The sequence below is a fragment of the Rattus norvegicus genome, chromosome 2, assembly GCF_036323735.1.
Source record: "Rattus norvegicus strain BN/NHsdMcwi chromosome 2, GRCr8, whole genome shotgun sequence".
In the NCBI taxonomy this organism is placed as follows: domain Eukaryota; kingdom Metazoa; phylum Chordata; class Mammalia; order Rodentia; family Muridae; genus Rattus; species Rattus norvegicus.
The window spans coordinates 15,964,707-15,989,272 of NC_086020.1; the positions used below are offsets into that span (position 1 = coordinate 15,964,707).

The 24,566-nt window shown below is 38.7% G+C and overlaps 1 protein-coding gene across 1 annotated transcript in view; it reads left to right on the top strand.

Moving 5' to 3' along the window:
* Positions 1-24,566, top strand: part of Mir9-2hg (Mir9-2 host gene) — a 190,309-nt gene that overhangs the window by 54,789 nt on the left and 110,954 nt on the right. The window lies entirely within an intron of this gene.

Sequence of the window (24,566 nt, forward strand, 5' to 3'; positions counted from 1 at the left end):
CCAGCTTGTGCTTGGAAACCCTCTAATATATTTATCAACTATAGGTCTTTGTATAGGAAGAACCACGCTCCTTAAGCTGTACCACAATCATTGTGTTTTGTAGTCCCAATAGTAGGGTCCTATCTTTGTGCCACATAAGCCTAAATACAAAGTTTCCCTCAGAATAAACAGCTTGTGTGCCAAACACCTGAATCTTGACCATGCATGGCAGAATGAATTCTAAGGTATTGGACCATGGGGGATGTCATATAACATCAGTTCAGGCCATAGTTACTATCTAGGAGCGCTTACCAGACAGTCTAGATTTAATGCATTAGTGGCACAGATAGAAGGGATTGTAAGTTTCCTCATCCGGTGATATGAAGGTTAGATTCAGTGATGGTCTATATTTACTGAGTGAAGATGCTTCTTGGAATAATAGAAGCCTGCAGCTATGGGGTTGATATATTGGAGTGTATTTATGAATGTGTCATGTGTGGCGGGCCACTCCCTAACTACATCTTCTGACCCAGCCTATAGTAAGTCGAGCACCAGGACTCGTGAAGAATTTGGTTCTGACTACCTTCTTTAGGCCAAATGGCAGAGCTTCCTTTTCCAAAGCAGACAGGCACATTCACACACACGGAAGAGCCATAGTGCTAATTCAAATATTCTGACCTACAGGGATATCTGACGAAAGGCAGCCCATCTACACAATCCATCTCGTGCACAGAATTTCAACCCATGTATGTGTTCAATCAATATTGTGTTCTACTGTCTATTCCCTTTTTTCTGATTTGAGAGTTGAGTAGAACTTTCTTTGTTGTTCTACATCATTAGCTAGCATAATATAGTACTGCCGGCTGGATTTTATATATATATATATATATATATACATATATGTATGTATGTATATATATATATACATATATATATACATATATATATACATACATATATGTATATACATATATACATATATGTATGTATGTGTGTATATATATATATAATTTCTTCCCAGTTCTGGGAAATACAAGTTCAAACTCAAAGTGTGGGAGAGTTGTTTCTTTAGAAGTTCCTCTCTTTAGCTTGTATAGGCCCATCTCTTCCTCTTCTTCTTTTTTTTTTTTGCAGGATATTTATATTTTAAATTTATTTAAGCATCACAGAGTCCACCTGAAATAAAGATCCCACATACTATGTTCAATATTTAATTATATATTTAATTCTATCTTTTTTTTCCATTTTTTTATTAACTTGAGTATTTCTTATTTACATTTTGAGTGTTATTCCCTTTCCTGGTTTCCGGGCAAACATCCTCCTAATCCCTCCCCCTCCCCTTCTTTATGGGTGTTCCCCTCCCCATCCTCCCCTCATTGCCGCCCTCCCCCCAACAATCACATTCACTGGGGGTTCAGTCTTAGCAGGACCCAGGGCTTCCCCTTCCACTGGTGCTCTTACTAGGATATTCATTGCTACCTATGAGGTCAGAGTCCAGGGTCACTCCATGTATAGTCTTTAGGTAGTGGCTTAGTCCCTGTCTCTTCCTCTTCTTTATACGGACATTTTATCTCTGTGAGACTGCTTAATTTTCATTTTCCAAGGATTGGATTATACTGGATTAAGGTCCATGTGTCTTTTTAAGCACCTTTTTGAAAAAGCCTATTTTAAAATATAGGTATTGTGAAGTTCTAGGAGGTGGTACAACCCTGTAATGTTTATACTGATTTAGGAGAAGTTGATAATGTTTTATCAAATGAGGAAAGACTTGAGATAAATTAGAGATTGGAGGACAAGGGTGAGGTATATGTATGTTAATTTCATAGTAGTAACAAGGTGTAAAGATAGTATGCCCCTCATAAGTGTTCATAAAAATTTATTTGGTGTAGGGGACATTGAATAAATTAGGTGAGTAAGATATATACCCCTTGTGTGAATGACAGAAGGCCTCATCCTTTAGTCATTACGGTTAAAAGGGGAACTAAGCTTCCTTATTTAGAAGTTGAGCTGGCCACCACCTCTCTCCATTGCTTCATTTTGCAACATCAGATGACACTGGGACCCTATGGAGCATCTTGTCCTACTGGCAAGTGACTGAAAACTTCTACCACGGATAGGGTAGAGTTTAGTAGTCAATGGATTAGGAAACACGTTCTACAAATAAATTGCTTCCCTTGCTAACACCAGTGTTCATTTCATTGGTTTGCTTTCATGGTATTCATTATCATACTAGTCTGCTCACTTCACCGTTTTAGATTTATTTATTTTAAGTGTATGGTTGCTTTGTCTGCATATATGTGCACCATGTGCATACTAGTACTTGGGGGGTGTGTGAAGAGGGCACCAGATTCTCTTGAAGTGGAGTAACAGGATGGTTGCGAGCTGCCATGTGGGTGCTCAGAATTGAACCTAGGTCCTTTGCAAGAGCAATGATGTGCTTAACCACAGAGCCACTTCTCCAGCTCCTATGCGTTTCAGATTAGGCAAAAGAATTTTAGTGATGGGCTTATGCCCAGGAATTCAATGGTTTTCTCATGTATACTATCATCTAGAAATAACTGGTCTCCTAAAGACTCAGCTCAGGTCTAGCAAGGTGGTACATGCTATTAACCACGGTACTTGGGAGGCAGAGGCAAGTGGATCTCTGTGAGTTCAAGGCCAAACTCATCTACACAGTGAGTATCAAGCCAGCCAGGGTTCATAGTAAGAGTCCCATCTCAAAACCAAACAAACAATGAAAACAAAAACCAAACAACAGAACAACCAACTCATTTCAGACCCCAATAACAACAAATACCCCAACAGGATGACACTTTACTTGGGAGGATGCAAAACACACTTTGACCTAGAGATCAAAACAAGATATTTTATGTTGTGTAACAAATCGTATACATCCAGAGGCAGAGGAGTGAGTGACTTTTATCTTTTTTAAAATATTAAGTACTTTTTAATAATTTTGAGACTTTCATACACTATATTGTGATGATATTTACTTCCTGTTCTTTCCCACGACCTCTCCCAAATCCACCCTCTTGTTCACCCCTTTGGATTTTCTGTTCTCTCCGGCCCATGCACTAGTGTCTGGACCCATCCAGGCATTCATGGTCAACCCACCTAGAGCCGCACCCTTTCTCTCCCAGAAGCTATGACCTGCTCTTCAGTTACAGGCAGAGGCTCCTGAGACCCTCCCCATCCCATGCTAGGATGCTGATTGGCTTGTTGTACAGGTCTTGTGCAGGCAGCCCCAGCTGTTTGAGTTTATGAATGCACTAGATCTCATCGTTTTTAGTCACTCTGGTGACTGCGTAGTCATATCTCATTGTGGCTTTCTTTCTTTCATGATTAACGAGACCATGAACACAATCAAGCTAATGGTACATTTATCACTTCAGAAAATTTCCTTTGTGTGTGCTGCTTCTCCTTTGATACATTTTCTTTGGGAAAGTGAGCATTAAACCCTTTTGCTTGTCCTTTTAAAAAATAGATTGTTTTTATTATTATCGGGTTTTGAATTACATATTCTGAATTCAAGTTCTTAACCAGGAATATGATTTAAAAGATTGCCTCCATGCTTGTGGCTTTTGTTACCACTATTTCAACCCTAGCTTAGGCTTGTTTACTTAAGTTGTTTGTGCTTTCCTGCACGGGTGTGTGTACATCATGTGTGCACAGTCCTTGTGGAGGCCAGAACAGACTGTTCTATCTGTGGTTAAGGGAGTTATAGAAGGTTGTAAGCCACAGTGTGGGTACTGAAAACCAAACAGTGGTGTCCTGCATGAGCAGCAAGTGTGTTTGACATCTGCACCATCGCTACAGCCCCTCAAACATAACATCTATTGGAGAGTGAAATCCGCCTATGAAAGTGCCTCAATCATAGACTTTTTCATTAGTGGATTGTGGCTTTGTACATGAGGAATCTTGTTGAACTCAATGTTACTAGTATAGTTCTTAAAATATTTTATAGGATTAATCTTATATTCAGGTTTGTCTGTGCTTGATTTTCTTTTAAAATTTGTATACAGTATAAGATATGAATCGAAGCTTAATTTTTTTGTATTTAGGAATCAATATTCCCAGCACTATTTGTTAATATTTAACACTTCTTCATATTGAATTTTACCTTTCAAAATAAATCACATGTTTTCTGTTTGTTGATGGAACAGCCTGATTGACTCTTGAATTATGTTCTGAATATCTAAAATTTATTAATATTTTTGCCCAGGCATTCACAGCTTATTGAATAGTGTACAAATAGGATCACCAAACAAACACATTAATAATAATATTAATTTTGTAGAAAGAAATGAACATTTTGTTTACTCAACATCGGAAGATGAAATACTTCAGAAGAAAATAAAGTTTTACTCAGTCAATTTTCTTATATAGCAAATATTTCACTCTAAGTACATTCAAGAGTTTGAATTGGGATTTTTTTGAGAGAGGAGCTGCTTAATATTATATTAAGTGGTAATATATACTTAAACATATCATATTGTATACATTATATACTATAATATTACATGTAAAACTAATTGCTATCACCTTGTGCTCTTTCTAAAAGATTTTTATTTATTTTAGTACATGTGCATTGGCTTGCCTACATGTATTTGTTGTGAGCTCAATGTGTATCTGGTTGCCTAAACCAAAAAAGGTCATTGGATCTCCTAAAAATTGTTAACCACCTTGTTTGTGTTGGAAACCAAACCCTGGTCTTTTGCTTCTAAAAGAGCAGTATGTGTGCTTAATTAGCCATTGAATCATCTCTCCAACCCTGATTTGTGCCTTTTTAAGTAGTTGAAGGCATAGAGGCTAGAGTGATAGATAAGTTAGACAGGATAAAAACAACCAAAAATATGACAAATACATTCATGCAGAACCCAAACTCAGAAGAATGGCTTGAGTGAAAGATGATAGGATATTTTATACTTTCTCAATTTTATTCATTTCATTGCTTTTCTTTTCAACTATAGAGTTTTCTTAGTCTATGACAAAGATGAGAAAGTGAAAAGGTGAAGTCTGAAAGATTTGGCATTCTTACGATGGTCTGGACTTTGTGTTTTGGTTACTACTTTGGTTGTATAGGTATTTTGCATGTCTGTATGTCTCTGTAGCACATGTGTGTAGGGTGTCAGAGGCCAGGCAAGGGTATAGGATTCTCTAGGACTGGTGTTATGGATGGACTGTGTGTGCGTTGGAAATGAAAACTGGGTCCTCTGAAAGAATAGCCAATGCTTTTCACTATTGAGGCATCTCTCTAGATCTAGTCTGTAATTTCTTGTCTTGAGTTTCTATCTTAAAAAAAGATCTTGTCTTGATATTGTGAACGTAGAGATAATAACATGTGAAATTTTTTGCTTCTAAACTAGTCTCTGCATTCTCCCTTTGAGTAATCCCATGTTAGAACACATGAATTAACGATTCCACATTGATTAGCCATGAGAAACAACAAACCAATAGTTCAAAGACGCAAACAGTCAAAGCTATTCTAAGTTTTGAGCATATATGAAATTGAGCTGTTTCTCTTGCAACTTATCTAATATTTGTTTGCCGTCTTAAATCAAAAGGAGACAAAGCTAATACTATGGATTTTCCAATGATGCTTCAAAGAGCCAAAATACATATACAATGCTGAGAGTGATTACCAAACCACATTTTGGACCAGTGTTGAGGGGGTGTTGCTAATAGACTACTCAGAAACAGAAACTCCACTAAAGGTTTTGGCTGTTAGTCTTTCTCCAGGCCATAATATAGAAAACTAACATTTTTTTTTGTATTGCTTCTGCCCAAAGAAGTCCTTAAAGGTAGAATGTTGCCATTAACCTTACTCTGTATTCCACAGATTATTTTTAAAAACAGGAAAAATATCACAAGGCAAAAATGATCGAGGCTTTGAAAAGATCAGAAGAATACTATTGTTATTTATTTTTAAAAATAGATAGTGAAAACTTCATCTACAAAGTTATTCTGAATTCAGTGTGGTAGATAAGGACTTCTATAATAAAAAAAAAGAAGACTGACCTATAGCTCACTGTATTTTTTAATCCTACTGTTTCTTTCTTTTTAATATTGTAACTTGAAACTTTATCTACTTTTCTATAATTTAACATCTTAATTTTAAGTAAAACACTTCATTCTAGAATGATTTTAATTTAGACAGTTGAATAATTCAATATATTTTATTTATATATTCTTTCATAACATCTGGAACATACTGTGATTTTTATGAAGATATTTTTTCAAAATTATAAAATACCTACATTTTATTACTTTTCTCATTAACTTTTCTCATATAATCAAGAAACAAATGAATTAACAGCTCATAATGAAATGACAGAAATCAAAACATTAGCTCCAAAAACTACTAGAGAGTTCATCTCTAAATCCTTATATGTGTCTAAGGAGCAGACAAACATGCTATGAGAAAAAATGTTTATTATTGATAATAGTTGCATCGTGGGTTGTGTAATTTAAGTAGGACCACAGGATCTTGTCCTTAAAGTCCATGTAGTTTTCAAAGTTACCAGCCATGTTGGCCAGTTGTCAATGTGGAAAATTGCAGTAAATACCTCTATCACACCAAGAGGAATTGCAATAAGGAAAGAGTTGAGCTGAAGTTGGCCCAAATATTTTCAATGTACAGCCTCACTTAATTCTCAGGATCATCTCAAAGCCATGAAACAATTTGTCCTTTGCCACAAGGCTGGAATGTGGATGTGCTTGTTATCCAGATGACTTCATCCCTACTCTGTGGAGCTACCTTTTATGCACGTCCCAGCTGATAGTCACTCAATAGCTACATGGAAATTAGCCTTGTCCTAGCAGAATTCTAACACACAGAATGTATTGAGTATGCAGGATAGCTATATATCTTCCAAAATACATTTAAGTGCTTTTGTTAATTAGCTTAGGTGGCATGTAGGAGAATGTATTTCACCGTGACATTTTCACATATAAGGGGCATTATGCTATTGATTTGTTTTGGTGTCTACTGCCCTATGTCCCACTCTACCTCATTTTCTCCCTTTGCCCGAGACAGTTCCTGCTTTCGTTCTCTTTGCACATGGATTCCATCCTTGTCTCTTTCTCCCGGTTAAGACATTCCATCTACTCTCTTACCACCCTTTCTAGTTTCACACAAACCTTTATGTAAACACACACACACACATCTGTTCGTAAAAGAAAATGTTGTATTTGTCCTTCTGAATCTGGCTTATTTTACTTAACATAATAAAACCCACTTCCCTCCATTCTTCTGTGAGTGTAATGATTGCATTTTATTATGGCTGTATAAAATTCCATTGTTTACATACTTCACTCTCTGGTTCTAGGATTATAGACCCAGGCATCTATCTGTAGCTATAGGTGCTAGGGATTTGAACTCAGGTCCTCATGTTTGTGTGGTAGTCACTCGGTTGATGAAGCCATTCCTTAAACCTCTGTGATTATTTTTAATGCATTCCATAACATCACAGAATTTTTCACTGATTCTTAATATGTCTGTATTAGTTTAAATTCTTTTTTTTTGAGAAAGAAGGTTTCACTGTGTAATCCTAGGTTGGCTTGGAACTCACTATGTGGCCCAGTTTGACTTAGAATTTATATGAACACCAAGTGCTGGGGTTGTGAAGCAATTACCACCACAGCACATTTCTGTTACAGGGTGTTTGTGATTTTCATTTTATACTCTAAAATCTATAATCCTCAATTTTTCATTTTTTAAAATTTTTTATTAGATATATTTCTTTACTTACATTTCAAATGTTATTCCCTTTCCCTGTTTCCTGCCCATAAGCCTCCCTCTCCTCCCCCTCCCACATATGGGTATTCCCCCCTATACATCCCCCTTACTTCTCTCCCCCATTCCCCTGCACTGGGATCCAACCTTGGCAGGACCAAGGGATTCCTCTTGCACTGGTGCCCCAACAAGGCTATTCTTTGCTGCATATGCAGTTGGAGCCCTGGGTCAATCCATGTATAGTCTTTTGGTAGTGGTTTAGTCCCTGGAAGCTCTGGTTGGTTGGCATTGTTGTTCTTGTGGGGTTGCAAGCTCCTTTAACTCTTTCAATACTTCCTCTAATTCCCCCCAAGGGGGTCCTGTTCTCAGTTCAGTGGTTTGCTGCTAGCATTGACCTCTGTATTGGACATGTTCTGGATGTGTCTCTCAGGAGAGATCTATATCTGGTCCCTTTCAGCATGCGTTTTCTAGTTTCATCAATCTTATCTTAGTTTTGGTGGCTGTATATATATGGGCCACATGTGGGGCAGGCTTTGAATGGCTGTTCCTTCAGTCCCTGCTCTAAACTTTGCTTCCATAACCCCTCCTATGGTTATTTTTTTCCCCTTTTAAGAAGTAGTGGGAGCACTCGCATTTTGGTCATCCTTCTCCTTTAGCTTCCTTGTCATTACTTTTAAACACAAGTGAATTTATAGGGTCAAATACCTAGTCCAACAAGGAGTTCTTATGAAGTAAAATCATCCAGTAGCTGAATCATCTGTAAAGTCATATACATGGGTGACAATTAGAGTCTCTGGTTAGTTTGCTTATTTTAGCTTCTTTAGCGAAGGTCTCTGAAATGCAGAAGAAATTGGGAGCTTTTAAATTTGATTCAGTAATAGCAATATATTAAGTCATGTTAGAACTAAATTCAAGCAAAACTTTTGAGCGGGTTGTGATAGGGTTTTGTGCCAGTGTGTACCTGCGCGTGTGTGCGTATGTGCGTGTGTGCGTGCGTGCGTGCGTGCGTGCGTGTGTGTGTGTATGAGTGCGTGCGTGTTCAAGTATCATAATTCCTGAAGAATTGTCAAACAAATTTCAGAGGCAAAAACCTCAATTTAGTTTCAGCTGCACACTGATGTGGAATGTGTGACTTAGCTGTGTGCTGCTCCCCCCACTTCCCGGTAATAGGCAGTGGACAGAGCTAGCAGAGGTTGGCAAGTATTTTCCTGCTACTTGTAGTGAGAGCACTTCTACTTTAGTCTAGTCATGGTGTGCTATTGAAATTTTATGTAAAATTTCTTTGTGCTATGAACACCCTAGAGAGAAGACCAGTTTTTTCCACTACGGCTTCAGGGAATCAAGGTTCAGAGCCATTTTGATCATGACTAGAGCTATAGATGGACCTTGATACCTTTAGGGACCTGGTTACAGAATCCATACCCATCATTGATACCAAAGCCATAGTTCACATCTTTTCTATAAAATGGAGTACTATTTTTAACCTATACACATCTTTCTATATACATTAATAATCTCTAGGCTATATGTGATACACAATGTAATGTGGATGATATATGAATAAGTGCCAGTCTATTGTTTAAGAAATGATTAATTGTGTTTTCAATCTTTAAAGTTAATGTTAAGTGAACAACTCAGGGATTGGCAGTCACAAATGACATCCATTCAGGTCGACTTAGTGCAAACAATATTGGAAGAGTCTGGAAGAGTAGAGTTCAACCTCTTTGGAGTTATGACGCCATCTTTGTGGTTACAGCCAGGGTTCAATAGCATGTGCTGTAGTGTTTTGTTAACATTCCTTTGACATATTGGAGATTTCATAATCTCTTCTCAGTTTAAGGGGTGTTGGAGAATTCGAAAATAAGAGATCAGACCAGATAACATAGGGCTACACTGACCCAGTTATAAGCAATTGTTTCTTAATGGTAAGTTCTGGATACAACAATCCTAACCTTCCTGCTTGTGAGTCAAAGTTCATGACACTGTGACTAGTACCATAATTGTGACGATACTTTCATGAATTGTTCCTGAAGGTTGCCCCATAGGTGAACATAGATGCATCTGCATTTTCAGAAAAACACACAAAACTCCCATATTTATCAGTATCCACAAGTAACTTTTTTATTAGAAGAAAAAATCTTTTTCTAAATATTACTTTAAAATACTTGTATTGAATTTACAATTAATTTTACAAAATTAGGCTTTTGACAGATGCCATCCCTTTTAGCCATCCCTTTGATTATGGATAATTGTTTCACTTGGTGAAACAAAAAAGTGCAATATATGATACAGAAAACTGATCATGTCTGATTTATTTCTAAGACAATTTGTTTTCTTTCCTTGGGAGAATTTCAGGTCACACTTTTAAAATTGATACTGCAGAACCAGCTGATAAATATAGATTACTCAAGTCAAATTAGATTTTTTTCTGAATTAATCTCACGATTTAGTCCAAATGGAAGTACTAATTATTCAATCTGCAGTTTAAGGGTGTTTTTAATGTTTCCTCATAGAAATAACTTTAGGCCTTTGTATTTGGTATTGATGTTTTTAAAATAATTTCTCATCTCTTCATGCCATTGAACTAAGATCTGTAATTAAAACCAAAGTCAAACTTGTCTTTGGAAGAAAATATTTATTTTCTTGAGACAAACAGTACTGAAATATTGACATCATTGCTCCTTAAGATAAGACCCCGGTTCTCCCAACCTGATCTTTAGTGACCCAGTAGACTTGTCGGAGACATGTGGGAGTGCTGGCATTTTATGTGAAGGGTAAATTAACATGGCCTGAACAGAAAGCAGTGCTCTGAGATACTGGCCAGGTCTTCAGCATGAAGAAGCAGCAAGGAAAATACAAAATGCATAAAGACTCTGCACAGCAGGTTTATAGCTTTGATAAAATATAAAATGTCTTTAACCCCTTTGCTGTTCTTGCAAACGCCTGCATTTCAAGAATTTTATTATTCTGGGGCTAACGTATTTTAAACCTCAATAACCGAATGTTTCCTTTGGGATACCTTCAGGCAAACTTTATATTGATTTTCTCAGAATGCACTGTATTTTTCATTAGTACCAAGGTTTGGTGGAGATCTAGTCATTTGTTCACCAAATTCCTCTGAAAATTAAAATGGACCACTCTATTTTGGCCGGGAAACCTTCAGAGCATGGGTGTGTTTTTTCATATGTCAATGCAACACTACTAGAACATACTATTGGACATTCATCTGCCCAGAGTATGCAATACCAAACTGTGATGTTAACTTGGTCTACTATTTCCCTCTAAACGAGCCTTCATTTGAATTACCTGGGAAAGTTAGGCTATTAAAACAATCATACTGCCTCTGTTCCATATTCACTGTTTCACGTGTTAGAAGATGCCAGACTCTCACAGTTGCAGTAAATTACTTAAGTGATTTTGTGTGATTCCAATCCCCTTCTTCATGAAACACTTCACATTGATAACTCCACTTGCCTCTCCAGTGTGCGCTGACCAGTAAGCCAGGTACGTTAGGTCATGTCATCCAAAAATCTTATTTTTTATTTTGGCCTTTATCTCTTGATATGAAAACATCAGCCACCTTTCTCCTCCCCCAACAAAGAAACAGTTTGATATTTAAATCATCATGATGGACTTGCTACTCATAATTTATTCTCACACCTTGTGGTAAGTGCATAGCAGTTTATCAGGGTTAGAAACAAGAAGCTGCTGAAGTCACACGCAATGATTTCATTGCTAATTCAATGACTAGAGAGGAATCTGGGTAAATTCCCCGGAAATGTCAACTACCTGTTATGATGGTGTTGCGGTTTGAATAGGAAAGACCGCCATAGTTTTGAATGTTTGGTCATTGGTGCTACTTGGCAAGGCTTAGTAGATGTGGAGGAATCATCGCTGGAAGGTGGACTTTGGGGGTTTTTAATGCTCAAACCAGGCCCAGTGGTCAAATCTCTTCCTGCTACCTAACAATGTGGATATAAAACCCTCAGCCCCCTCTCCAGCACCATGTCTCTCTGCACGTAGCCGTGCTTCCTGCCTTGAGGATAATGAAGTAAAGCCCTGCAACTGTAAGCCAGCTCAGAGAAATGCTTTCTTCTGTGAGAGTAACCATGGTCATGGTGTGTCTTCACAGCAATAGAGCACTGACGACAGCAGATGGGATACTAATCTAAAGGATTGAGAGAGGAGCCATGGCAAACGCACACTATGCAGTGTTTCCTGTTCGTGCCCCCAAGTGCTTTGAATCCCTTCCTTGAGTAGAGACCTTCTCTAGGCACGGAAGAGTCAAAAGGGAATGTTACCGGAAACATACTTCCAACCACAGAATATGTCTACTTAAGGAAGAAGGTGAGAGTAGTTAAAACAAATGGAACTGACAAAGTGAGTGTGAGTTCAGGAAATTGATAAAGGCTTAAAAGACAAGAAAGTAGAGATCTGTAAGGGAGGGTGTGCACCTCGGATGTAGGAGTATACAGAAGGACTTACAGTTGGTTGATGACTTCACTAAAGAGGTGAGATGTGAAATAGTCCTGTAAAAGTAAGTATCCTCGCTTGTGCTGGGGCTGGAAGGAAGAAAGGTTGGCAGAGAACAGAGAACAAGGCATCATCATCATCACTGTAAAACAAGAAACTTTTCCTTGAATTAAGCAGATTTGTAAGATAAATGTGTGATTTCAAAGTTCAAATCCTATATCAATCAGAGATATTTTCATCTGTAAGAAGCAATAATCCTCAACTATAGAAAAAGCTTAGCTCACCTTATTATAATTAAATAATTATTATTTTATGAATTACTTAAAATGTATTATATCATAAAGAAAGAAACCCAGAGTTAGAATTGAGACCTGTTTCACTCACTGAAAGGGCGGCATAATGCCAGATCTTTGTCCTCATTAGGGTTTTGCATGCTTGCCGTGTTTGCTCTCAGGCTTGTTTCGTCATTGGCTACAATTTGATCCTATTGCTCTGGGCAGACACACCTTTACTTAGGCTACCACAGGCCATGCGTTCTCTTAATGTGTCCAAGAAGTTATTGTTGTTATTATTATTATTATTGTTACCATTACCATCATTTTTATCATTATTATGTGTGCGTAAATATATTTGAATGCACGGAGTGTGTGGCCATTTGTGCCAGCATATGTGTGCAGAGGGCAGAGGGCAGAGTTTTCCAGTCCTTCTGCCTTTGCGTGGATCCAGGTAGAGTTCAGTTTACCAGGCCTGCATAGCAAGTGTATCCACAGGCCAAGCCCCTCCCGGTCCCTGTGTATCCATTGGTAATCATTCAAAGGTTCCTCTGAGAAGTCTCCAGTAATGCTTTCCCAGGTCTCATTGTCTCGGTTTGAGACTATGTCTGGCAAAGTGGGCATGACCTCATGACTGGTTCAAACCAGTCATGGCTGGCTCTTTATATCTTGTACAGTTTACTCTATATCAGAGTTCTTACATCTAAAAGACTTTCCTGTAAGTATTTGACACACTTCTTTAGATCCCAGAATTCACGCAACTTTTAATCACTTAGAGAATATCTTCAGGTAAAAGTGGCAGAGAAATTCAGGCATCTTCCTGTAACAGCATCTTCATGTTAACAAAGGAAAGGTGGTACAATTGAGTATAAATTTTTTCCCACCACAAATTATTTTTTTCGTAAAAACTATATAGATGCTGCCCAGTAGTTCAGAGGAATCAAAGGGCAAACACACAGTGTCCCCTACATGGAGAATATGTGCCGAAGCTCATGGTAATATTTTCCCTCTCTGGCTTTGGAAGTTTTCATTTTGTCTGTATTTAAAATCTTTTAAGATCTTCAATTTTATTTTCTAATGGATATCTCTTGAAATATACCTTCTCTGCACAGTCAGAATTTTTTTGTAGTAAGGAAACACTGCTTTCTGTCAATGGCCTCAACCTCAGGATTTGTTGCTCCCTTTCACACACTTGTGCTTCCTTCCCCAGAAGCTCGGACTGCTCTCTGTTCTCAGGTAGCATCTTTATACTTCTTCGGATTTTTATTACCTCAGTCCTGGTTTATTTTGTTGGGGTATAACTGACAAAATTTGTTTACATCCACCTTGTAAGGGGTGATGCTTTAGAATGTATAACAGGTTACCATAATCAAGCTCAATAAGATATACATTTCCTCATGATTTATCTTTCTGTGATAAGTATACATAAAGTCTACTATCCCAACAGCATTCCAGCATGCAGTTTGTTATACTAGCTATGGTCATCATGTTCTACAGTGTGTTTACATCTTGAGTAAGTTTGTATCACTTGTCCAACACTTGTTTTTCATTTCATTCTCTCTGAACTTTTCTTAGACTGAATTTTTTTCCATCTCTAAAGTTATATTGCTTACATTTTTCTCTATATCTTTTTTCCCCTGTAAACAGGCAGATCTAATTTGCATTTTATTTTCTTTCCTAATTTAGTCCTTAATATGTTAATTTAACACCATATTATCCCACCAGGGCAACAGAGGCTGAGTTCTGTTCTATTTTTATCAAAAGAGGAAGTTATATTTTAGAAGTCTCTAAATATACAGTTTGACTACCCACTATGAACCAAACACTGTTTTTTGATGATAGAGATATATTGGTGAAAAAATTAGAGACATTTAATTCTAGTGAAGAGACCATGTGAATGGGCAGATTACAATAGCAAATAATTAACTTTATGAACAAAAATGAAATTGAGTTATGAAATAGGGTAGCGTGCAATGTTACTTTATAAGAAATGTTCAGGGAAGTCCCACTGCAGGTGAGGTGTGTACGGGGACTGGAGAAGGGCAGGCAACTCGCTGCCCGGAGCCAGCCTTGGAGCTGCTGGGGAGCTGGAGGAGCAGGAGGGAAGCCGTATGTCTGCCAGCTCCACTAAGGCTGGAATGAGAGAGCGTGGGAGGAGGCACCAGATTCCCTTCTCAGCATCCGAGGAGCTTTGTGTTCCCTTTTCTGTTCCTCTTCTTTCCCACTCGTTTAGACCAGGTATTTCAGTGAAAAATTCGCTTTGTTTTTCATATTTTATTGGATTTTTTATGTATTTACGTTTCAAATGTTAACCCCTTTCCTGGTTCTTCTTCTCCCACCCTCCCTCTCCCTGTTGCTGTGAGGATGCTCCCCCTCCCACCCACCCACTCCCACCTCACCACCCTGGCATCCCCCTGCAGTGGGGAAACGAGTCTTCACAGGAGGACCAAGGCCATCCTCTGCTACATATGCGACTGGAGACATGTGCACTCTGCATGGTGGCTAAACCACCAGTGAAAGAATTCTTAATTTTTATTCTAAGACTGTTTATAGCAATTCTCCTCTCTGACTCCCCCCCACCTTTCCCTCCCTCTCCCTCTCTTGCCTCTCTCCCTTTTATTTCTTAATTTTCTTTTTGGCTATTTTCTTCTTGTGTTGCTTTGGTAGTAGGATTGACTCTGGGACATTACATTTTCCAGATAAGCAATCTATCACTGGACTATATCCCCAAAATTGAAATTTCATTTCTAAAGAAAATTTTACTGGATACATATTTTTGGATTGATGGTTTTTATTTCTTATGTAAAAAAAAAAGAACATCGTATCATTCCTCTTCGCCCTCTAATTTCTGATGGATGAGCACTTTGTCAATGTAACACTTCTGCTAGTTCTATCTTTCCCCACTGGTTGTTACTAGGATTTCTTCTTAGCTTTTAGTCCATAACAATATTATTGTGGGGTTGGGGTAAGATTTCTTTGAGTTTATCATGTTAGGATTCTGATCAGGTTTTTGAATTTGTAGGTTTATGTGTAATTTTGGAGAAATTAGTCTACACATGTGTGTGTATTCATGCACATACACATATACACAGGCACACACAGAGATGTACACACACAGATATACACAAACACACATATCATGCACACAGGCATACACAGAGATATACATACGGTGATACACATAGAAACATACACACATATACACACAGGTACATTCATAGATGTGTACACACACAGTCACACACACACAGAAACATAGTTACATACACGAAAACACACATGCACACAGTTATGCACACACACATACACACACAGGCACGTTCACAGATGTGCACACACAGGCATACACAGATGTACACACACACACACACACACACACACACACACAGAGTCTCACATTCTTTCTCCTCTCTAGAACACAGCATGCAAACATACTTTTGTTATTTTTTTCTGTAGGTCTCTGAGCTCTACTCATTTTCCAATCTATAGTTGAAATGATAATTTCTATACATGGATCTCCAAATGTACTGATTCCCTCTTTCTGCACTGACTTATTTTCTAATAAAATTATTAACCATTTTGAGTGAGCATGTGAAATAATGGGTTCACTGGTGTCTCTCTCTCTCTCTCTCTCTCTTTCTCTCTCTCTGTCTTTCTGTATATGTGTGTGTACCTGTGTCTGTGTGTCTGTGTGTGCTTATTGGTGTTTTGGAGTAAAATAAGGTACATATGACACAAAACAAATTAAAGCTTGTGTTACTCTTCAAGACCTGAACTCTTGAATGAGTCTGCTTTCTTTTCTCCAGTCCTCTGCTTTCCTATCTAGTTCATATGCTTTGTCCAAGGATATTCGTTGTTTTGTAATTAGTGGAATGAGGAGGCTGGGTGCCATATGCTTAGGTGCTATATTTTATCCAGGAGGCCATCTCTTCAGGTACTTTAATGCGGTGCATTTGGATGGATGTCACTAGGACAGGATATCAACTGACTGAGGTTTTAGAATTGTGATGCTGGGTTGTTGTTCAGATCACAGAGAGCAATATATAAAATAAAATATAAAAATGCAAATACAAATATGATACTAATGCAAATGATCCATGTGGACAGTAAGGTGACTGTGTCTAGAAAAAGAGCAGCACAGGTGAAGAAATGTGAGAAAGTCACAGAATTTCATGATGTTACCTTGGGGAACTCAGTGAATAGTCGTAACATTTACGGAGATAGGACATACTAGGGAAAAGTAGGTTTGGAATGAGACATGGAAATCAAGCAAATTTGCACTTGCTGAACTAAGGGGACATTCTCGATATCCAAGGGTCTCGAGATGCTGAGCAGACAACTGACTATGGAAGTTGAGATTAAAGAAGAGAGGGATCAGTCTGGCAGTTCCTCAGAAAATTAGAAATAGATTTACCTGAAGAGTCATATACCCAAAAGCTGTCCCACCAGGCCACAGGGGCATGAGCTCTACTATGTTCATAGCAGCCTTATTCGTGACAGCAAGAAGCTGAAAACAACCCAGATGTCCTTCAAGCGAAGAATGGATACAGAACATATGGTTAATTAAACAATGGAGTACTATTTGGCTTTTAAAAAATGAGGACATCATGAATTTTGCAGGCAAATGAATGGAACTCAAAAATATCCTGAGTGAGGTAACTCAGACCCAAAAGGACATGCATGGTATGTACTTACTGACTAGTGGATACTGCCCAAAAGGTACAGAATAGCCAGGATACAAACTACAGATCTTAAGAAGTGTAACAAGCAGAAATGCTCAAGTGAGGAGGCTCCAGTCCCACTTAGAAAGGGGAAGGAAATAATCACAGGAGGCAGAGGAAGGAGGAGCCTGGGTGGGACAGGGGATGCGGAGAGGAAAAGGGAAACGGGATCAGATATGGGAGGAGAGGACAGGAGAGACAGCCAGAGGGCCAAGAGAATGGATGGAAATAAGCAACCTAGGGGAGTGCGAGGTGGGGCAATTCTCTAGAAAGTACTAGAGACCTGGGAAGTGAGAAACTCTCTGGACTCTTTGGGGGTAACCTTAGCAAACATGCCAAACATTGGGGAAAGGGAACTCAAAGAGTCCACCTCCTGTAGATAAACAAGGCCTCAAGTGGAGGGACAGGCTTACTAACCCAGAGTCAAAATTCCTGACCCAGAATTGTTGCTGTCTACAAGAACTACAGAGACAAAAATAGAGAAGAGACTGAAGGAAAGGAGGTCCAATGACAGTTCCAACTTGGGATACTCATGGGGGAGGGGATACCAAGGCCCCCTATGCTATGATGTGTTTACAGAAGGGAATCTGGCGTGGCTGTCCTCTGAGAGGTCTTTTTTTTTTTTTTTTTTTGCAGTCCGGGTCCTTTATTTCCTTTGTGTACATTAGGCCATGAATTCATATGGAATGGGCTCCAGCAGCTCAGGCTCCTTTCCGTTAGTCCTCACAAAGTGGGCTTCTCTGGGTGGCGCAGGCTGGCGCTTCAGCTGAACCCAGGTGCCCTTCTCTTACTAATAGCTGACTGAGACAGAAGCAGGTACCCAACCACTGCCCTGAAGTGGGGGACCCATATGTTTGAATTAGGGAAGGGATTGAAGAAGCTGAAGAGGAGGGTGACCCCATAGGAAGGTCAACAGTCTCAACTAAATTAGATTCCAGGGAGCTCCCAAGGGCTGGGCCACCAACAAGGAGCATACATGGGCTAGTCCAAGGCTCCTGGCACGTATGTAGCAGACGTCGGCCTTGTCTAGGTTCAGTGGGAGAAGATACACTTAATGCTTGAGAGACTTGAGGCCCAAAGAAGGGGGGGAATTGGTCGGGGGGAGTTTCCTCTCAGAGGCAAGGGGGAGGAGGAAAGGGATAAAGAACTGGATAGTTGAGAGGGCAACTCCTGGAATGTAAATAAGTAAGATAATTTAAAGAAAAGAAAAAAAGAGAAGAGATTAGGGTTAGTTAAATGTAAGTCTGTTAACCAAGAACTCACAGAGACTGAGGCTGCCTGCACAGGATCTGCACCGGGTACTCTGTGTATACATAATGGATTCTAGTTGCATTTTACGGGATTAATGAGTATGTGAAGTAGTGAGTCTTTGATTCTTGTACCTGCTTTTGGGCCCACTTTCTTTTGTTGTTTTGTCTTTTATAATTCTGACGTGATAGCTTTTGTTTCATCTTATATTTTGTTAAATTTTATTATTGCTTCTTAGAAAGCCATTCTTTTCTAATGAGAGACAGAAAGAAAGTGGATCTGGATGGGAGGGAAGGAGAAGGAACCAGGAGAAGGAAAGGACACCTTAATCAAGATACATATTGAGAAAGAATGTGAAGGCATCTAGCCAGCTGGAATGTGGCTCTGATAGGCCTTGCCATTCTCCCCACTCTTCCTGCCTTGCTAAAGACTGTTAGATTACATTTCTAAAGCTAGCCCCCAGGGCCCAGCCCCTTATTTGGCCACTTCCTCCTCCTGAAGTTGACTACCAATTTCTAGCTATCAAAGTATTGAAGTCAGCAGTCAGCTCCCCCACCCTTTGACTCACCTAGTTAACATCTACAATTAAAATTAAACACCTCATCCTAACACAGAGTTTCCCCTTTACCTTTATGAACCACCATTTGTCTATGGGCCAAATCTGTCTACTCTCCATCCAGACACAGTCCTTTGTTCCCTAGGACAAATACCCCCTTCCCCTCTTCCTTCTTCTGTCTTTGTCCCTTATTCCCTGCCCTCTGTCCCTGTGGGGCAAATAATTCTTTGTGCTGAGAACTTGGTCTTGGGCATCCTGAGATGATACTATTCCTTTACAGAACCAATTTTTTTTCATAAGAAGGAATGGAAAAGATTTTCCCATAGACTTGTAGGACAGTCTGATGGAACTGATCTCTCCACTGACGTTTCCTCTTCTCAGGTATCTGCAAGTTTTGTGAACTTGGCCAAAGTTGAACAGCACAAAGACTTAGGGTTTCCTAAACTCACCAAAGTCCCTAAAATGTGGTAGAGCCCACGTCTTTGCCTTGCCCTGAAGTACAATCTCTCTCACTTTGCTGTCATCCTTGATTTTCTGGCCTTTGAGGAAATACCATCTTAGTTTCCTTCCTCACCTCTCCCTCAAGATATTTTTCCTCCATATATTCTGTGATCTCTAAATTCTGTTGCCAATTGGAGCCCAGAAATGGCTAATTCCCGGTATGCTGTAGGATAACATATAATCCATGCTAGAGATGTCCTGTATCTTGATAGAGAGGCTACTGAAGATTGGAGTTATATAAAATGAAACAAAAAATGATCAACAGGACTCTGTTTGGAATATCACTGAAAAGATTTGATACAGTAATAAAAATGATAATTACATCATATTAAAGCAAATAGACACATTAAAACCCACATGTTATTATCTTTGCCTAATAGAACCTTTCCAAGAATATTTGGAAACTAGACCATTGTGAGAGCTGATATTTAAAAAAAGTACCTAGACTCTATAAAGAGCTACTGTGGTGAAGCTATTCTCTAGAGAATCACTGGACAATAAATTTGGAAGGAACAACAAAATGTCAACATTGCAAAATTCATAATGAAATAATGCATTTAGGAAATGATAATAGGTGGTTGACTAAAAAAATTAAGCCAACGACTAACTTCACATATCCACTTGATATTATTAAAGAGAAACGCCAGATACAGTCTGACTTTTGACATCCTTTAGTCATGTGGTGGCTATTGACCATGTGAAATGTTAAGCTCTTAAATGCTACACTGTGCATTTTAGAGACACATTGAAGGAAGTAAAATATATCATTGGCATTTAAAAATATTGATTCATATTGAAATGTTAAAATTTGGACACACTTAGATACATGAAATGTCAAACTAAATTTTTCCCTTCTTATTTTGTTTTAATTTTGGAAAGTGTAGAGTGTGGAAAATTAAAATTATGTGTATATGCTTGCATTACACTTCTGATTGTTCATGACTGAATGCATCTTCAGTGGCCAGAACATTGCTTAAAACTCTGCAGGTATCAAGTAGCTCTTTGCTGTGTAAATGAATGAAATTGGTAACATATAAATGTGTTTAATCATTTACAAAATTTCATCTACTGAGAAACCCAGATCAAATTGAGGAGATGTAACCAGGGGAAATCCTGGGGATTGTGGGAAGGTTTCAGGGAAAGCATGGCGAATGTGTACCTGTCGATGTCTCAAGCATGTTCATTCATTAATACGCTATAAATGCCTACAACTCCACTCTAACCCTGTTCTTTCTGTTTTACAAAAAGATTTATTTATTTTATATGTATGAGTTCACTGTCACTCTCTTTGGACACACAAGAAGAGGGCATCATATCCCATAACCTATCGTGAGCCACCATGTGATTGCTGGGAATTGAACTCAGCACCCCTGAAAAAGCTGTCAGTGCTCTTAACCAAGCCATCTCTCCAGCCCCTAACCCTCTTTCTTTCATTGCTCATCTTTTTTCTTAATATACTTTAAGCTTTTGGACTTTTACCTTTACTGTTTGTTTTGTTTTTTGTTTGCCTTTGAAGCTCTTGGTTAAAGAACTAAAAACATAGTGTGTAACTTGAAGTAAAACGAAGGCTTGTAATGAAATGAGTCAAGGAAATTTGAGATTTACTTAGCATATATAATTGTACAAAATAATAGGTATCATGAAAATTTCATACATGCATAAAACACACTCTGTCCCTATTTTCTCTTTGCCCAGATCAGTTGAGGACAGGCACTTCAACATGAGTTTTTGTTGCATTTCCAGTTGTGGGTTTTTTTTTTAATAATATCTTGCTGCTGTAAATTTAAATTCTGTGATGAGGGATCAGAGACAAGTTTATCTGTGAATATAAGCATAGGTATTTAGAAAGCAGTTGGAAACCATATTGGTTTACAGAGTGGCTATAGCAGGTTCTCTTCCAGTGCCTATAACATCATGAGTCATCATGAGGGAGTTAAGTATGTTTACAGTTCTAGGCATGGATTCTCTCCTACTGTTTGGGCCTTTACTCTCAAGGTATAGATGCCCCTGTTACCCTCTCAGATGTATCTTGCCATAATGTTCATTGCGGGGATTTGTAGGCTTTATAACTGTGCAAGATTAACAGTTCCTTTCTTCCCTTTATAGCTCGTAGAGTTCCTTCAGATACCATGATTATTTTTCAGGGAGGAAAGAAGCTTCCAGTTTAGTTCCAGCTCATTGTCTCCAATTCTATGTCTGAAATAGGTAGCGTCTTCAGCAATATGTTCTTACCTTCAAGTTCTGGAAGACAACCAGTGCCAATGTCAACAGCCTGCATTGTGCTAGGAGTCTTTTGGACTCCCTCAAACTATGACTTGAAGGGCAGTTTCCCATGCCTGGCATTAGGGTTTTTGTTAAGAGATGCCATGGCTCTGGGGGGGGGGAGCATTATCATACAAAGTTGCATGACTTCATTAAATTGTTTAAATATGCTTGTGCTCACACATGCACACAGTAGGTATTTGTGGTCTTTTCAACCATCCTTAAACTTCTTTATTCCTCCTCCCTCCATCTCTGCCTTTCATGTTTTCCCACCCCCTCCATTCGTAGCACCCCTGTTCTACCATCCCCCTCTCCAGAACTCCTTCTCTTACCACCCTTATGATCCTCTTTTAGTTTTCTAGTTTCTGTGGTTGCTCCAGGTGACATACTCAACGTTTAAATCTTTTGATTCCTTCTAAGACCAGAGGAATTTTTTTGGTAAGTACGAAAGTCCTATTTTTGGTTTGTCTAGGAACCTCTATTCATATCCCTATTAATTAGCTAGTTATAACCCAATACTCTCGGCCTTAGTCTCTTCAGGATGCTGGAAGAGACTGTGGCAGGCTGGAGCTTGACTTTTCATGGTTCGATAATCTGGAATATCCTAGATCTAAGACAGTGGTTTTAGTGTCTGGTGAGCATTTTTCTTCTGGATTATAAACATGTCCTCTTTCTGTGTCCTCACACTGTAGGAGGGACAATGGAGCCCTGAGGTCTCGTTCATAAAGGCACCAGTCTATTTCTCATAACTAGTCATTTTCCAGTATTTCTGGTACCATCCTCTTAGTGGCGATGATCTCCACAGGTGAGTTGGGAAGGGCATATTCAGTCCACATCATTGTTGTACTCAGCTAAGAACCTGGCCACTATGTTTTCAGCATTCATTGTTTAATAAACCACAACTGCCCAGAGCATTCACTCTGTTTAGCTACTATCTTATATCTGCATGCAATCTAAAGACTATTAGAAGTTTTTCTTAACCGTTTTTAATTGAAAAGAGATGTTTTCATACACTATTTCTGCTTACCTTGCCCTAACTATTTTCAGATCCTCCCCTCTTATCCACCATTCTCTCACTGCTATACAATCAGGCATCTAGAAAGTAACAATAAGATAGGGTAAAATAAAAACAAAACACAGACTAGAACAAAACAAACAAACATCCATTAAAAAAAAAAGAGCCTAAGTAAAACTCAAGAAACACCTGTAGACCTAGGGACACACACATCCACATTCACAGAACTCTCCTAAAAACACACAAATGGTACCATAAATATGTGCAAATCCTATAAGGTTAAAGAGAAAAGAAAGAAAACCAGTACAAAATCTTAGACAAAGCCTTATGAGACAAAGAACTTCCAAAGTTAACATTTGGTTTTGTGATGGATATGTCCTTCTGGGAGTGGGACCTGGTCTTAAGAGAGGTTTATACCCAATGAGACTACTTTGAGAATACTTGAGAAAATGAAATAATTTTTTTGTAAGAAGTTACCAATTGGAGAAAGCTTCAGACTTAGAGGTGTGGAATTGTTTCCACTTCTCTTCTTAGTGATGGGACCCTGCGTGGCCTGTGTAGACTGTTCTTGCTGCCACAGTCTTTATGAATTCATATGTGTGCTGGTCCTGATGTGTTTAGAAGGCCTCGTTTTCCACATATCTTCAATTCCCCCTGTCTCTTAACAATATTTCTGCCTCCTCTATCGTAGTGTTCCCTGAACCTTGGGTGGTGATGGGGGATTTGAAGGAGTCCATCTAGGATTGAACATTCCAAACTGTTTCACTCTCTTCACATTGTTTGGCTGTGCTTTTGCTTTTGCTCCCATTTACTGTAGGAGGAGGTTTCTTTCATGGTGACTGAGCAAAGTACTGATATCTGAGTAGGACAGAGTATCATTAGAAATCATCTTATTGCTATATTCCCTTAGCAGAACAGTAGTATTTGCTTCCTCCTAGTTTCCTGGTATATCTAGTCTCATGCTTTTGTTTGCACAGTGTTGGGGATAGGCTCCATCTCATGGAGTGGGTCTTTCATCCAATCAGATGTTAGTTGGTTATGGACAGCATCTTTGTGCCACTATTGCACTAGTAGATCTTGTAAGCAGTCCATCGTTGTAGATGGAAGGTTTTGTATCTTGGTTAGCATTTGTCTTTCTCCTCTGGTAGTGTGCAGAGTACCAAGGAAACTAGTAGATAGGGGTGAAAGCTCTAGATTGGTGCCAGCTCAACTTTTCCCTGTTCAATGAATAGCGATGTATAGTCGTTGTCTCCTGCAATAGGGTCTTAACACCTGTTTGTGGAGGTGACAAATAGCCTTGTCAATAGCTTGAGTAGTTTAGGGGTTTCCATGGAACCTTTTGGTTGACAACTTGATTAGATGTAACCCATTTTTGGAATTTAAGGTTATTGGAAGTCTTTACATCCCAAGCATTTAGAACATTTCTTTAGTTTCTTGATAATATGGGAAATAAATGTCCATTTCAGTATGACAACATAAGCATGTTTAAAACTGACCTAAGGAGTAAATGTATGCAATATCCTCAGGAGCTTCAACTTAGAAATGAGAAAATGTCTTGAGAATGGAACCAGGAGGTGACAAAAGTTGTGTAGACCATGGATAAACAAGCTCATTCGGTAAATTGTAGTAGACCACAGATGAACAGTCTCACTCAGTAAATAGTAGTTGACCTCTTCTGACTTCTTTGCAAAGTGGCTTCTTGACAAATTGAAATTTATAATTTACAAGACACAATGCAATATTTGTAATATACGTAACAGAATTTTATTTAAAAAACTGTGTTTTTGATCTTCTTGGTTTCCTG